Here is a 16,455-nt window from a genome sequence, read left to right as displayed (position 1 = left end):
TTCTACAAACTCTTCGAAAATTAAAAGATATATGGAAATGACATTAATTGTTATCGACCGGTCACGTGATCAAGTTATCGATCGGATCTGTCGTTCTCATAATGTTTTTTAGTTTTCAAAGCATCAGAAAGCGTTTGTAGAAATGATGCTCCACAAGGCTACAGGCTCAGCCCCCCTAGCCAAGTGGCACGTCGATTCTCTTTCTACGATCGCTAACGCTTCGAAAACTAAAAAGATGTATGGGAACATTTGCTATCGACAGGTCACGTGATCAAGATCTGTCATTCCCATACATTTTTCTAGTTTTCGAAGCGTTAGCGATCGTAGAAAGAGAATCGACGTGCTACTTGGCTAGGGGGGCAGCTTCGCTAATGTTTGGTCACGATTTTGACATATCGACAGTATGAGTATCTATAGGGTGCAATTTCGTTCGTAACACACCCGATGGTCCGCGCGGGGCGGGGGGCGTGTAGCGATGAATGAAAAACCCACGACTGATGCACCTCACTTCCCCACACGCACGATTTCACACTCGCGCAGTCTTTCTCCCCGTCGCCCGCATATCATGGGAGTGCCAGACTATAACATTTTATCACGATTTTTGACATTTCGGCAGTATGCGTCTCTCTCTAATCAGAGAGAAAGGGAGAGAGAGAGAGATAGAAGCGTTAGTTATATACCTAGTATCGTCTTTCTAAGAATAAAAACACTACAGATAGTACAATATTCATTAGGAACAGAGAGTGCATCTGTGCTTATGCCCGTACTAGTTCACTGAAATATTTTTCCTAGAATCTGCCTGAAATTACCTGTTTTGGCTGAAATTCATTCGGGGCAGCAATATTACTTGCATTAACTAAGCTAGGTACTTTAGAGTAAAATGAAAATCAGGAATAATATCTGCAACAAAACGCAAACTACATTTTGTTGCAGCAATCATTCGTGATTTTCATTTCATTTGTCTTAAAAAGGATACTTAGATATGTTTTTAGAGAACCTATGTTTACATTAATAGTATTTATATGCCTGTCAGTTTTTTGAAAAGTATTTAACTATCATGTCTGTAAGTGATTGTTAAACAACGTTGTTTTTGGTAAACTGGTTTCGATGTCACAGGCCTCCACATCGTTCTGTTCGTGCGCGCATATAACGGACCTTACCAACACCTCCATGGCATCGCACCGCACCGCGAGAGACCGCCGAACGGGCGTCCTCTACCTCGCGAGCTCCTCCTATTGGCCGAACCTGCAGGCGCAGACGCTTACGGCGACGAAGATGGCAACGAGATGGATGACGCACATGCCAGACATGACACAGCCCCAGCGCAGGACAGCGACAGCAACGCAGTCACCGTTGGGCGCTCCACCGGACTTGACACCACCCCAGCGCAGGATAGCGAGTAATTGCAGTCCGCGCGGGGCACTTTGATTGACATCGTCACTACCCTTAGACCGACCAAAATTAACTTTAGGGCACCTAGTAGATACCCTCGCAAAGCTATTACTTTACTTGTACCGCAACGCACTAGAACTGTTTTTGGCGCCTATTCTACTATGCCCAGGCTATGTAAATTATATAACGTACTTAGTCGGTCTATAGATATCCACAAAGACTCACCAAGGACATATCGCAAGTTAGTTTTACTAGATTTGCTAAACTAATTTTTCCTTTTGTTTTTACCAATTCCATTTTATTTTTTGTATTATATAGTATATTCAAATAGTAGTTGTAAAATCTTTCCTTTTCTTGTTACTGTAAAATGTATTTTTTTTTCTTATGTAAACTGATTTAATGTAATCGTCAATTTATTTTAATATTACGGAAATGTGCATGCCGTGTCTACCTTCATTTGATTGTGCAGAGCCTTGTGTTTTTGTTTTTTTTAGATTGTATTTGTGTAAATGCTGCAACAGTCACTGGTGGACCAAATAAATAAATAAATAAATAAAGGTCTCAGCCCCGAAAGGGGCTAGAAGAACATGACCGGGGGAACAAGATCCCCCGCGTCTTACCCTGGCACCGGCCCCCCGTACCCCCACTTGGATTTTTATCCGGGAGGAGATGACCTGCCTGCTGCCACCACATCTTGCAAAAAATTATAAATGCGTTTCAGCTGTGCAATCGATTCTTTAGTTTACACACAAAGACATTGTGCTCTCAACTTACTAATACATTCAAAGGCAAGTCGTCTTCCGAAAACAGAACAATTATACTTGCCTATAAACACGTAAAAGAGTTTTACACGGAGGGTGTAAATAAAATGGAACCTATACCTAAATACTGAATTTACTACATTTTACTTTTTACTCTTCGCTCAGTAGAGAGATTGGAAAAAAGGCAATAAAGTATTCGAGACATACGAGGTCGCCTCCGAAATAAATTTACAAATGCGTCGGTATTAACATTTACACTGTAGTACGGCACATCTGTCGTTATATTGAATGAAAGTAACAATATTTTTATACTGATAGTTGATGGAAAAGGCAGATGGTCCAGTAGAAAACATTCAATATATTACCATCATATAGGAAATACTCTGAGAAACACGTTTTATATAATTCATTGCCTCAGACCAGTTACCTTCTATTAGACTTGTATCACACTAAAATTCACTAACAAAATTGTAGGTCGGTCGAGGTAAACTCTTCGAAAAATTATTAACACCAATAAATACATTCTGTGTCCTTAAAATACACACAATTTTTAATTTTTAATTGTAAAGCACACATGATCATATAGTTTTGACAGAGGAGTAACCTCTTGCGAGGCAGGTCTATGGAAGGTAATTGGTCTGAGTTCGTTGCTGATACCCGTTGACTATAGGTGTAGGTGTTAAGTCACTAAGAGCATGTGATAGCCTGACATTCCTCATTGTGTGAAGGCCTAAAGTTTGTCTATCTATCAGTGGCAAAGAATGGAATTTTGACGAAGGTAAGTCAGCCGTTTCACTGAAAAGTAAAATTCATACCGCTTGATAGAAACTCCGGTTTTTCATACATCCTTACATTTATGTAGGGTTTTTAAATCGGGGGGAATCGGCCTGTATGGGCTTTTTGCCACTGCTGTCTATGCTTCTAAATCTATGGCACTCTTTAGATCGCGCTGCACGCCGCTGCGGTGTGCGGCGCGATCAGCGACCGTTTCGGCGACGGAACAAAAGACCACTCTTGACGTTTTTCATACCATTATGTGTCCGAATATGGTTTTGATTTCACCTCGATAGGTACATCTACGCGTTCAGACAGACAGACAGACTGCAAAGTATATAAACGTTCCATTTATGAATTTCTGAGTTATGAAACCTCAGAAAGTTAATATGCAAAAAAAGGTATCAATAAAAATAAGGCATACCATTACGTCTATGCATTTTGACTATTTCAAACCACGAATTCGTGTTCCATTTTAGGGTTAGTATAAAAAACTAACGAGCGCGTCGTGCGGTCGCAGAGACCGCCCTGCCGCCATTAATCTCCGCTTTATTATAAACACAGAAGCCAACTAAATCATAAACACGTTAAATGGGTACTCTGTAAGCTCTTCCCGCTTCTGCGTCGACTGTTAATAATGTCAGTGCACTTGAGTCACGGCTGTTCCGGAATAGTTTTGTGTTGTTGAACCGTATATAATATTGCGGACGTATCTGGTTTGTTGTGGTTGTCTAAAAAGGGGAAGAGTGTTGAATATATGTCATAGTCTTGGCTTTGGGACTAAAAGCCTGCTACAGCTAGACTTACCTAATTCTGTGAAAGTATTACTGTGTTTGTTCTTGAGTTTTTTATACACTGCTTCTATTAGAGGTAAGTATGGTAGTTAATTATGGAGTTTTGACTGTCGTGGTTTTAGAAGATTGCCGACTAAGATTAAAGCATATTTTTAAATGGTTTTCTTGTTATATTATGAAATTTAATGTCGCCAGTCTTTTAGCTCCATACAAACTTTACTAAAACCACTATTATCCATCTATCTTTAAGAATCACTAGCAAATGGTTGACACAAAGCTAAGGTTCAGGCGACTACATACATGATTCCTCATGATATCTTGTAAAAAAATATTTAATAATACTTGGTTACCTATTTGTACTTACCTAGTATTAAGTAATTGTTTTTTTTTTAATAGGCTAAACATTGTACAAATATTATACTGTAATCCTCATGTTTGCAAATATATGATGGAATTGAATTGATTTGAAATTGAGTTCTCCGCCTCCTAACAAGTAAGCCCGCTTCCATCCTAGATTGCATCATCATTTACCATCAGGTGAGATTGTAGTCAAGGGCTATCTTGTAAAGAGCTAATAAAAATACCTTCTAAAGGCACCACGGGTCAAACTCCATAATTGGCTACCATTGTTACTTAACTTACTTAACTATAAGTACGTTAACTTACTTAACTTTAAGTAAGTTAAGTAACAATGGTAGCGTTCATAAAATAACGTATGTCTGGTTATCACAGCCTCTTATTCTATTTGTATTTGTCTAGGATTGCAAGTGTACTTTAGGACAACTATTTGTACACTTCAGATATGGGATTATTCTTAACAAAAATATGAATGATGATTTTTATAAAAGAATACTCTGCTTATGTTTTTGCTAGCTCTCATCTCAGTTTATCTTCCGAAACAGTAGTGGAGTCAAATGTTTTGTCAAATATTTGAATTATCAACCGACTTCAAAAAAAGGAGAGGATTTATTAACTATTATTGAAAATTAAATTTTTGTTCGAAAGTGTATACTTCCAGATTGGTCCCATTTCATTTTCATGAACATCGGTTTAGTGATTTTGTGTTGAAATTACCTTACCTTATCAGCCGATTGACGTCCACTGCTGGACATCTATCAGCACATCCTCCTAGCACAACGATCTCGATCCGCCAGCATCCAGCAGCTCCCTGCAACCCGCTTGATATCCTCGGTCCACGAATCGTTTCGCCTGTAGGTTTGACGACTTCCAGCCTTCCGAAAAAGCCGGTTTCCGAGCAGGCTTTAGTACCATAGTCCACATCCATACAATGCGGCAGGTTATACAGAATATCTATAAGTAATTAAACTTTTATAATTACGTCATCAAGGTCATTTTTTAAGCGTCTACAAAGTTGAATATGAGAATTGTAAACAGTTCCCCAGAAACCTGCACCTAGAGAAACTCTGCTCAGTATTTTAATGTTTTCATAAGCAAAGTTCAACACAACTATTAATATTAAAACATCTATTATTACTTATTTAATATTTCTGTGAAAGTTTCAGATGTTTAAGCAGTTAATTTGGTTTGAACTCGCAAGTTTAACGAAAGATAATATTTATTTAAGTTTGAAACGAAAATCATGTTTTCGATATTCCATTTAATAGAAGAACATTTTAATTCTCTAATAATTATGAAGCTGAAGAGTTTATTTGTCTGAGCGCGCCAATTTCAGGAACTTTTGATTTGAATTGAAAAATTCTGTTAATGCTGAAGTTGAATTTGTCGTTTATACTGAACGCATCCATTGTGGCAGAATAAATCCCAAGGTCAGTAATGTGTCAAATTGGACGTACTACTATAATACACGTGGTATTATAGAACCCAAAAACAAACAAGTGGCTAGGTAGATTTCAGGACTAGTGACCTTGGGTGTAGGTTTAAGGGATCCCTTCAGAATGCATTCACACTCTCCTTCCCTGCTCGACATGTTCTCCATACCTACACTGAACAATTCAGGATCAATAAATACACCACAAAACGTTATCGAACAAAATTACTAACGCGAGTAGCAGCGTGACGGTGTTCACACTGCCTAACAAAGAACTGAATCCAAACCATCAAATACTCTTTTATTTATACCTATCACTCTCGTAACAATTTTATACAAATACCTCCTTTTTTATAAATATTTAAATAATGTAGCAGTAAGTCGTAACAGTAAATATGGCCATCGCAGGCTCTCAGTCCACTTGTAAAAATAACTTTTGACCGATAAAATAACAAAAACTAATCAGTAACTTAATACAATGTCGTTGACACGGCAATACCCAATAGGTTACTTCCCAATTTCTTTTGCGCCGAATACGACCGCTGTCACTTCCATTGCCAAAATAGATGCTGCGGTCAGAAATACCAAGTTAGCGATACTATTTTTATTTTTAGAAGCTTTTATTAACCGCCTTCAAATGAGGTTCTATATTGGACCATTATTATATAATAATATGGATTAACTCATTTTTCTTTTAACAACTGATTATGATTTTGGATGATGTTCAATATAATTAATTATTAATATGATAAATGTTTTTAAGGAATAAGTACTTTATAAAGTAATAACATTGATAATGCTGAAATTATCATTATAATAGCAGAATGCCCATCTGAGATGATGAGATATCGAAACTTATCACCTATCCTTTTGTAGAGCATACTTTATAATTATGGTAAAAGTAGTGAAAATTCTTTTCACTACTCATTGTGACATTTATCAACGTTTTATATAAATAACTAAGAATAAAAAAAAATATGAAAAAATATAATAAATAATATAGAAGTTTTCTATGGAGCCTGTTAGGCGTGGTTATAGTTAAAGTACAAAGACATAATATGTACGTACAAAATTTAAATTCCTTTATTTCCAGTAGGCTAAGCTTACAATCACCTATGAAATTCAAGTCAAATTTGATTACTAATAGCCACTCTGTATCTGGTTCGGAAGGTAGGTTCAGCTAAGAAAAATCGGCGTGGAAATCAACAGCAACTAGCAAGTAAAGCTATCGACAGAAATGTATTACACTATTACACTTTACACTAATATTATAAAGGCGAAAGTTTGTGTGTAAGTGTGTAAGTATGTTTGTTCCTCTTTTACACTGCGGCTACTGAAGCGATTTGGCTGAATTTTGGAATGGAAATAGAATTTACTCTGGAATAACACATAGGCAACTTTTCATACCGGAAAAATCCGCGGGATTTGTGAAAAACTGAATTCTACGCAGACGAAGTCGCGGGTGAACGCTACTATGTCATAAATGTTTTAGACAAAATATGTTACCAACATATAACCAATAAGTTAAACTTATACAACCAATAACACCGCAATCATCGAAACTTTGGAGGGCGATATTATGTAAATGAGTGGTTCGAGCGCGATTCAGTTTTGCCACTTTGAGATGAGAGCCCAAATCGGCTCTCATCTGAAACTCGGTCGGTTGAGTTTCCGAAGGTTTAAACTTCAAATACGGGATTTCACATTTCTCTATGTATTTTTAGTGAACGCTCGCGACTTCGTCCGCGTAGAAATTATTTTAATTTTTTTTTTCGCCTTACGTACAATCTACTTAAAACTTACTTAGTTATTAGATCTACTTGCTAATTATTAAAACCAGTTGATCCAAAGAAGTGCGTTAATATAGTGACAGATAAATATTTTTAAGTTTTAATTTTTATGATCAGTGTGCCTAGTGGGACCTTTCAATATTTTCATACTGTTACTATCGCGTTGACGTAAACGCGAATTTATATGGAATTGAAACAGTTGTGCAGTAGTGCCGCTAGAAGGCGCTGTTTCAATTCCTTAGAAATTCGCGTTTACGTTAACGCGATAGTAACAGTATCAAACTGCCATTAGGCCCTCTGTTTGTTACACTTTTTGTATCGTCCTAACTGGTTTGGTACAAAATAAAAGAGTAGAATTCATTTTAATTAAAAAAGAAGAATAAACAATTATCGCAGCTTTGGCAGCAATAGTTCAGTATAAAACTACTAAACTACTAAATTTCACTTTTCTCTATACTACGTTTCATTTCAATTTCTATTTAAACAATAAACAATAGCATAGTGAGAACTGCACGTTAGTATGACCTAAATATAGGGATTGTAAATAAGTTTCGCTGTCGGCAAAGTGCTTACCGATCGACGAAGTATTTTTTTGGTCAAATATTTTATTCGCACACATATCTCAGCTATTGCAGTGAAGCTTTACCTTTACTTTACTTTATTCTTTTATTCCAATTTACAAGGAAGTATTACGTTATTTGTCTTATTAATCGTCGAACTCCAAATTTATTTTGTGACCATTCATTTGTGAATATCGAAAAACAAATTACTTTAAGTCAGTGATGTTAAAAAATATTTTTTTTCTTAGGCATACTGGTAATGCTTGGTTTATGTGGTAACAATATTAGTGATTGATAGTAAAAATTGTAATTAATACAATAAGACTTTCCATCATCTTTACTCCGAGAAAGGTTTTAGGCCTAATTAAAAAAAATGTCATTATATGTCATACGAATATCATATATATATGAAAGCGAACTATTCCTACATACGTTTTATTACGTTGAGTTAGTAGTAGTAGAGCTCTTACTTGACAGAGTTCGTTCGGGTATGTACTACTGTCATGCCTATATCTGCCGCTAAACAGTACTGTTGTGTTCCTGTTCAGGTCTAAAGGTCATGCTTTTTGGTGTTATACTTACTAGGCATATGAAACTTAACACCTACGCCGCAATTTGTACATGTTCCTTGGATTCCCTGTAATGTAATATTTATTGACTTTAGTTTTCTGGGCTATCACGGCTCATAGTAATGAGCCATGATAGCCCAGATAAATAGTCCAGCCCAGGATATACCTCTGCTTTCGATTCGGAAAGCGTAGATTCGAATCCGGTCCGATCCATGCACCTCCAACTCTGAAATTATGTGCATTTTAAGAAATCGAATATCACATTTCTCAAACGGCGAAGGAAAATCATCGTGAGGAAACCTGCATACCTGAGAATTTTCTTAGTTATCTACGTGTGTGAAGTCTGTCAATCCGTATTGGGCTAGCGTGGTGGACTATAGGCGTAACCCCTCTTATTCTTAGAGGACATTCGTGCAACAGTAAGTCTCAGAGTGAGAAAATGGGTTGCTAATGATGAGTTTTGTACTAACCATCAGGTGTTCATCTACTTAGTCCGTCAATTAATATTGTAAAAAAATATAATATGACCCAAATATAGATGCTCGTCTGCGTGTGACATAAAAGCTATGGGTTTAAGCCGCCCCTAGTATTATGTAAAGTGTATCAAATAAGGCTATAAACTACTACGCCACGAGTTAAGCTTAGTTGTTCAACTTGATTAGTGTTTCAGGTTGTAAAACATAAACGTGCTTACGTCGAGTGTTAGCAAATCTTATCTAATCACGTCTCAAAATGTTTAACTTAAAGTGGACTTTCGGAACAACCGTTGTGAACGCGTCTTCATAAAGGCGCCTTATTGGCAACGTGACACCATGACGTTCTGGTGACACCCGGTGTTATGGAATGCATACTTAGTGACATTAACCAAGTAACATTCTGGTTACACCCGGCGTTATTAACGTCTCAGACGCATTGTTAGAGACGTGACCCTACTGAAATTATGATGACCCTCGGTTTTGGTAATTTCAGGACTTATTGCAGGTGACGTGATCCCACTAACGTTCTGGTAACACCTGGCGTTATGGTAAGCATTGTTAGTGATGCGATCCCACTGAGTTTCAGGTGACAATAGATTTATTAAAATCTTTTTTATGAAAAATCCATGCTAGCATGTCTTGTAGCGACATGACCCCAGTGACGTTCAGGTGACACCTGGCGTTATCAGCTTCAGGGTAACGGACTAAATTTAAGGTGCATAGATTAAGCTCCGTTTATAGCATATACCAAGTTGTGTTTCATCGTTAAAATCATCAAAAAACCCAGATTCGAAACGATTGAAATAGCGGGCCTTCGCTAACTTTTTATAAAAATAACTTCAGAGACTGCGTGTGCTAGAGACATGATTAAGTCTAGCGTCATGTATACTTAAAGCAAATTCGCAGAGCGCTGCAAGCGTCAGCGCCAGTATTAAAAACATACATATTATGTACCAGGAAGGCCACAAAACAGCGCTGCAAATTGCAGCGATATTTGATGTGAACTTATAGTGATTCGACGTGCATTTTTAGAACAAAATGTACGATCAGCGAAGTTTTAAGTTAGAAGTTTTGTAGTAATGACAAAAACGAGTAGGTAGGCAATTAAGCATTTAAATTTCGTAGCTTCGATTTACCATCACTCACATTCTTTACACTTTAAAAGTGTAAAGAAATTGTCAGGTTAAATGAACCATTGTTTATTGCTTAGACTTAATAAGCACGGTCATCACAATCTGACAGTGGTGATTTCGCTGACGCAGTGACAGGCGGTGCTAAAAATTTTGTGAAATTGACGTATATGGTAATTCTTAATAAAGTACTAAGATTTTAAATAAAGTGTATTTTTACACCTTCACGCCGCAACTACGGAATCGATTGGCTGGAATGTGGAATGGAGATAAATTATACTCTGGATTAACACATTGGCTATATTTTCCCGGAAAAATCCATTGTTCCCGCGAAATTTCAGAATTTCACGCGAACGGAATTCCAAGCAGCCGATACCAGTACTTACCTACTTTTGACCGACTTCCAAAGAAGAGGTTCTGTAAGTATGTCTTTTTAGCCTTAGTGTTTATATGTATTGGCTTATAAGAAGACGTCACAGTGACATCGAGAAGTCGGTTTGAAGAGAGAAGAAATAAAAGAACACTACTAGAAGAGATTTATAAAGCGAATGTAAATGGAAATGTTGAAAGGGGAAAGCCTTGTCAAACGTTCCTGGACCATTCTGAGCGTTCCATGGAGGGGCCCTGTATCAGCATTAGTTGGGGGGCCCAATAAAGGTACAGATTTATCACAAAAGAAACAAAAATGCCTAAAATAAATATGACAGTGACGTAACCTGTTTAGGATGTTTACAATTTTTGGGCGCACGCTTAACTCGGGAAAAAAAGAGATTGCTTTTTTCGAATTTTGTCATTTCTGAAATGATCACCACTGACGGGAAGCAACAGATTAAGTGAGATAGTGGATTACATTTTACTAATTTTTGCTTTCAGACGTAAGAGGCCCTTGTATTACTGGGCCCCGTATCGTAGATACGGCTGATACGGAGGTAGCTACGCCCCTGCTCAAAAGTACCTTATTTGTACACTAGCTGACGCCGCGCGGTTTCACCCGCGTGGTTCCTGTTCCCGTAAGAAAACGGGGATAATATATAGCCTATAGCCTTCTTCGATAAATGGGCTATCTAACACTGAAAGAATTTTTCAAATCAGACCAGTAGTTCCTGAGATTAGCGCGTTCAATCAAACAAACAAACAAACAAACTCTTCAGCTTTATAATATTAGTATAGATGACAAGTAAGCCCTTAACTGTGATCTCACAGGATGTTCAATCACGATCCAGTCTGAGATGGAAGCAGCTTAACTTGAAAGAGATACAAGTATATTCTACTCAAATCTCTGAAGGTTTCTACGCGGCATCGTACCAGAATGTTAAATCGCTTAGCCGTATGTATTTGCCGGTACGGTAGTAACTAGCCACGGCCGATGCCTACCACCAGAGGAGACCTGCGCCAAAAAAGAAAACATAACATCCTAAATTCACCGAGTTGGGAATCGAATTCAGAACTTGTCTGTTGAGTGCCACAGCACTACGCTAAAGAGGTCATCAAAACCCTACCCCAAGTCGACGAATAAATAATAATGAAAGGATTAATGCAAGAAACAAGGGAATACAGTCTCATTATCTATGCTTTTGCTGAAGACATTTGTTTGTGCTGAAAGTCCACCTTAAAACGTATAATTAAACTTTTTAAGTTAATATCTCAATCCTCTACTTAAGTCCTAAGTAATGGTTTTCTCAATTAATTTTCCACTCGAAGTCACGAGTCCTCCAAGATTTTCTGCAAACTTCGATGTTGACTACGAGTTTATAGGACATTTAATTGGTATATCATTTAAACTGAATTGCTTACAGATACAAACCAAGAAAGTTAATATTGATAGAAATACAAATAAATAAATGGAAAATAACACAACAGATCATTTATGTTTTTAGAAATATTCTTTATATATTTCATACATCATGATTATCAGCCTTAGACAGTACAGAAAACGGGATATGGAGCTTAGACTCACCACGCTGCTTCAATGCGAGGTGGTTCACGCTGCTTCAATTCTCTAACGCCTATTATTATACTGAATATTTCTTTGAAAAAAGAAAAACTCAGAACCTGTTACATAGCCCGATCTCATGATTCGAAACGACATAGGCTAACCACCGGATTGTATAGTGTATATACATATTATTATAAGCTTTTATTTAGTTTCACCTGTCCCGTTGTCTGTCTGTCGGTCTGTAACAGTGGCGTAGCTTGCCTTGGTTGGGGAGGCCCAATAGACGAGCGGAAAATCCCGAAAATCTGTTTAGTGAGATTGTGGATTAAATTTTACAAAAATGTTTGCAAATCTATTTCCTGATTTCCGATTGAGCTAAAATTTTGCATGCATATTTAAATTGATGCAATATTAAAATGACATAGAGCTGATTTGATAATAGAGCTTGAAGGTGGCCATAGGAACTCCGTAATTTAGCGACGCAATCCTATCGAGTTTGAGCTGGTTTGATTCGTCTTGACAAGTACTTTGATACTGTATAGCAACCAGGATCTGATGAAGCTGGAATGAGGCCATAGGAACTCCGTAATTAAGCGACGCAAATCTATCGAGTTTGAGCTCGTTTGATTCGTCTTCATAAGTACTTTCTTACTAGTTTTAATTTTTTAACTTTTTAGTATTAAAATGTTATTCACTAATAACAAAAGCTTGTTTTTTTTTAAATTTTTTAATGTTAGACTTGTAATTCTATAACCCACTCTTACGTCGCTGAACAACGATGTGACCTGACTGTGAGATACAAACTTAACTTCTTAGGATTCTAAAAACACTTTTTTTTTTATTATTCTTTACAAGTTAGCCCTTGACTACAATCTCACCTGATGGCACGCTTAACTCGGGAAAAAAAGAGATTGCTTTTTTCGAATTTTGTCATTTCTGAAATGATCACCACTGACGGGAAGCAACAGATTAAGTGAGATAGTGGATTACATTTTACTAATTTTTCTTTCACACGTATGGGGTCCCTGTAATACTGGGACCCCGTATCATAGATACGGCTGATACGGCGGTAGCTATGCCCCTGCTCAAGAGTACCTTATTTTTAAATGACAAATAAGTCCTTAACTGCGATCTCACAGGATGTTAAATCATAATGCAGTCTAAGATGGAAGCAGCTTAACTTGAAAGAGAAGTATATTCTACTCGAATCTCTAAAGGTTTCTACGCGGCATCATACCAGAATGTTAAATAGCTTGGCCATATGTATTTGCCGGTACGGTAGTAACTAGCCACGGCCGATGCATACCATCAGAGGAGACCTGAGCCAAAAAAGAAAACATAACATCCTCAATTCACCGAGTTGGGAATCGAATCCAGAACTTGTCTGTTGAGTGCCACAGCACTACGCTAAAGAGGTCATCAAAACCCTACCCTAAGTCGACGAATATGAAAGGATTAATACAAGAAACAAGGGAGCTATGCATCGTAGTATGTGGAAGAGGATTCTTACCCCAACGATAATGAGGCTGTATGCATACGAGTGTATACAGCCTCATTATCTATGCTTTTGCTGAAGACGTTTGTTTGTGCTGAAAGTCCACCTTAAAACGTATAATTAAACGTTTTAAGTAAATATCTCAATCCTCTACTTAAGTCCTAAGTAATGGTTTTCTCAATTAATTTTCCACTCGAAGTCACGAGTCCTCCAAGATTTTCTGCAAACTTCGATGTTGACTACGAGTTTATAGGACATTTAATTGGTATATCATTTAAACTGAATTGCTTACAGATACAAACCAAGAAAGTTAATATTGATAGAAATACAAATAAATAAATGGAAAATAACACAACAGATCATTTATGTTTTTAGAAATATTCTTTATATATTTCATACATCATGATTATCAGCCTTAGACAGTACAGAAAACGGGATATGGAGCTTAGACTCACCACGCTGCTTCAATGCGAGGTGGTTCACGCTGCTTCAATTCTCTAACGCCTATTATTATACTGAATATTTCTTTGAAAAAAGAAAAACTCAGAACCTGTTACATAGCCCGATCTCATGATTCGAAACGACATAGGCTAACCACCGGATTGTATAGTGTATATACATATTATTATAAGCTTTTATTTAGTTTCACCTGTCCCGTTGTCTGTCTGTCGGTCTGTAACAGTGGCGTAGCTTGCCTTGGTTGGGGAGGCCCAATAGACGAGCGGAAAATCCCGAAAATCTGTTTAGTGAGATTGTGGATTAAATTTTACAAAAATGTTTGCAAATCTATTTCCTGATTTCCGATTGAGCTAAAATTTTGCATGCATATTTAAATTGATGCAATATTAAAATGACATAGAGCTGATTTGATAATAGAGCTTGAAGGTGGCCATAGGAACTCCGTAATTTAGCGACGCAATCCTATCGAGTTTGAGCTGGTTTGATTCGTCTTGACAAGTACTTTGATACTGTATAGCAACCAGGATCTGATGAAGCTGGAATGAGGCCATAGGAACTCCGTAATTAAGCGACGCAAATCTATCGAGTTTGAGCTCGTTTGATTCGTCTTCATAAGTACTTTCTTACTAGTTTTAATTTTTTAACTTTTTAGTATTAAAATGTTATTCACTAATAACAAAAGCTTGTTTTTTTTTAAATTTTTTAATGTTAGACTTGTAATTCTATAACCCACTCTTACGTCGCTGAACAACGATGTGACCTGACTGTGAGATACAAACTTAACTTCTTAGGATTCTAAAAACACTTTTTTTTTTATTATTCTTTACAAGTTAGCCCTTGACTACAATCTCACCTGATGGTAAGTGATGATGCAGTCTAAGATGGAAGCGGGCTAACTTGTTAACTTTCGGTTTCTACACGGCATCGTACCAGAACGCTAAATCGCTTGGCGGTGCGTCTTTGCCGGTAGGATGGTAACTAGCCACGGCCGAAGCCTCCCACCAGCCAAAAACGGTAGCGGTAAAGCAAAGTAAAACACCCGACATTATTATTACTCAAATAGCACAAAATACACAACGTCGGACGCAAGTGCAAGTGTGATGACAGAAAAAAATATTTACTAATATATTTGTAATTATAGTAAATTATAGTAGTAGGTATTGCGCGACCAGAATAATGCAAGAATCTTTTATAAATTATCCACACACCGATCAGCGAAGTTTTAAGTTCTTCAATTGTGGCGTATAAAAAGACTTAATAAAAGTTTTATTAAATTTTCCTCTTGAAGCAAAATTAAATCAAAACTTTAAGTATCTACTTGAACTCTCAAACTCGATTTGCATTACCGGCCCCGGAATGACATAAATTTAAGTTAAAAGTTAATTTTGTCAATCCGGATAATTCCTCAAGGTTTAATCAGACTAAGTTGGGTGTAATTAATGATCAGTGAGGGCATAGTCTCCGAAAGCTTTACCAACTAACTACGAGCAATACGCTTCTAAAAGTCACGTGGTTTCACCCGTGTAGTTCCCGTCTCCGTGGGAATATGGAGACAAAATATAACCTGTTACTCGCTGAAAATGTAGCTTTTCATTAGTGACAAAATAAATTCAAGTAAATTTCAATTATTGATACTGATTTTCATGTCATCATTAACAACGGCAATTCGGCTCACTGTTTAGCACGATTCTCCTCTCAGAATGAGGGAAGTTAGGCTGGTCAATGCTGGTTGGCACTTCACACACGTATTAGTTAATCAAGAAGTTAATTAAGTTTTTGGCTGGTGGGAGGCTTCGGCCGTGGCTAGTTACCACCCTACCGGCAAAGACGTACCGCCAAGCTATTTAGCGTTCCGGTACGATGCCGTGTAGAAACCGAAAGGGGTGTGGATTTTTATCCTCCTCCTAACAAGTTAGCCCGATTCCATCTTAGACTGCATCATCACTTACCATCAGGTGAGATTGTAGTCAAGGGCTAACTTGTGAAGGGTAAAAAAAAAAAGAAAATTCTCAGGTATGCAGGTTTCCTTACGATGGTTTTCCTTCACCTGTTGTTAATGCACATAACTGAAAATTTGGAGGTACATGCCCTGGACCGGATACGAACGTATCCTCCGAATCAAAGGCAAATCTTGTTTTACGGCACGGATTTTTATGTAAATTAATATATTAATTTATTATAACACACTGCTAAAACTCACGTAATGCAACGTCAGAGTATGCCCGACAAGTTTCGATCCCATACGAGGCCGTTAGTCATGATTACTTTGGATCGTGCCGCGTTGCAAGAACCAGCTCATGATTAAGGGCCCCGTATGGGTTCAAAACTAGTCGGGCATACTCCGACGTTGAATTACGTGAGTTCTAGCTGTGTTTTAATATGAATAACACGATAGTTTAAAGTCAAAAATAAATTAATTTATAAAAAACAAGCGGACGCCCACGACTTCGTCCACGTAAAATTAGTTTTTCACAAATCCCTTGGAAACCATGGATTTTCCGGGATGAAAAGTAACATATGTGTTAATCCA

This window comes from Bicyclus anynana, chromosome 7, assembly GCF_947172395.1.
Source record: "Bicyclus anynana chromosome 7, ilBicAnyn1.1, whole genome shotgun sequence".
Lineage (NCBI taxonomy): Eukaryota > Metazoa > Arthropoda > Insecta > Lepidoptera > Nymphalidae > Bicyclus > Bicyclus anynana.
This window is presented reverse-complemented; position numbering follows the sequence as displayed.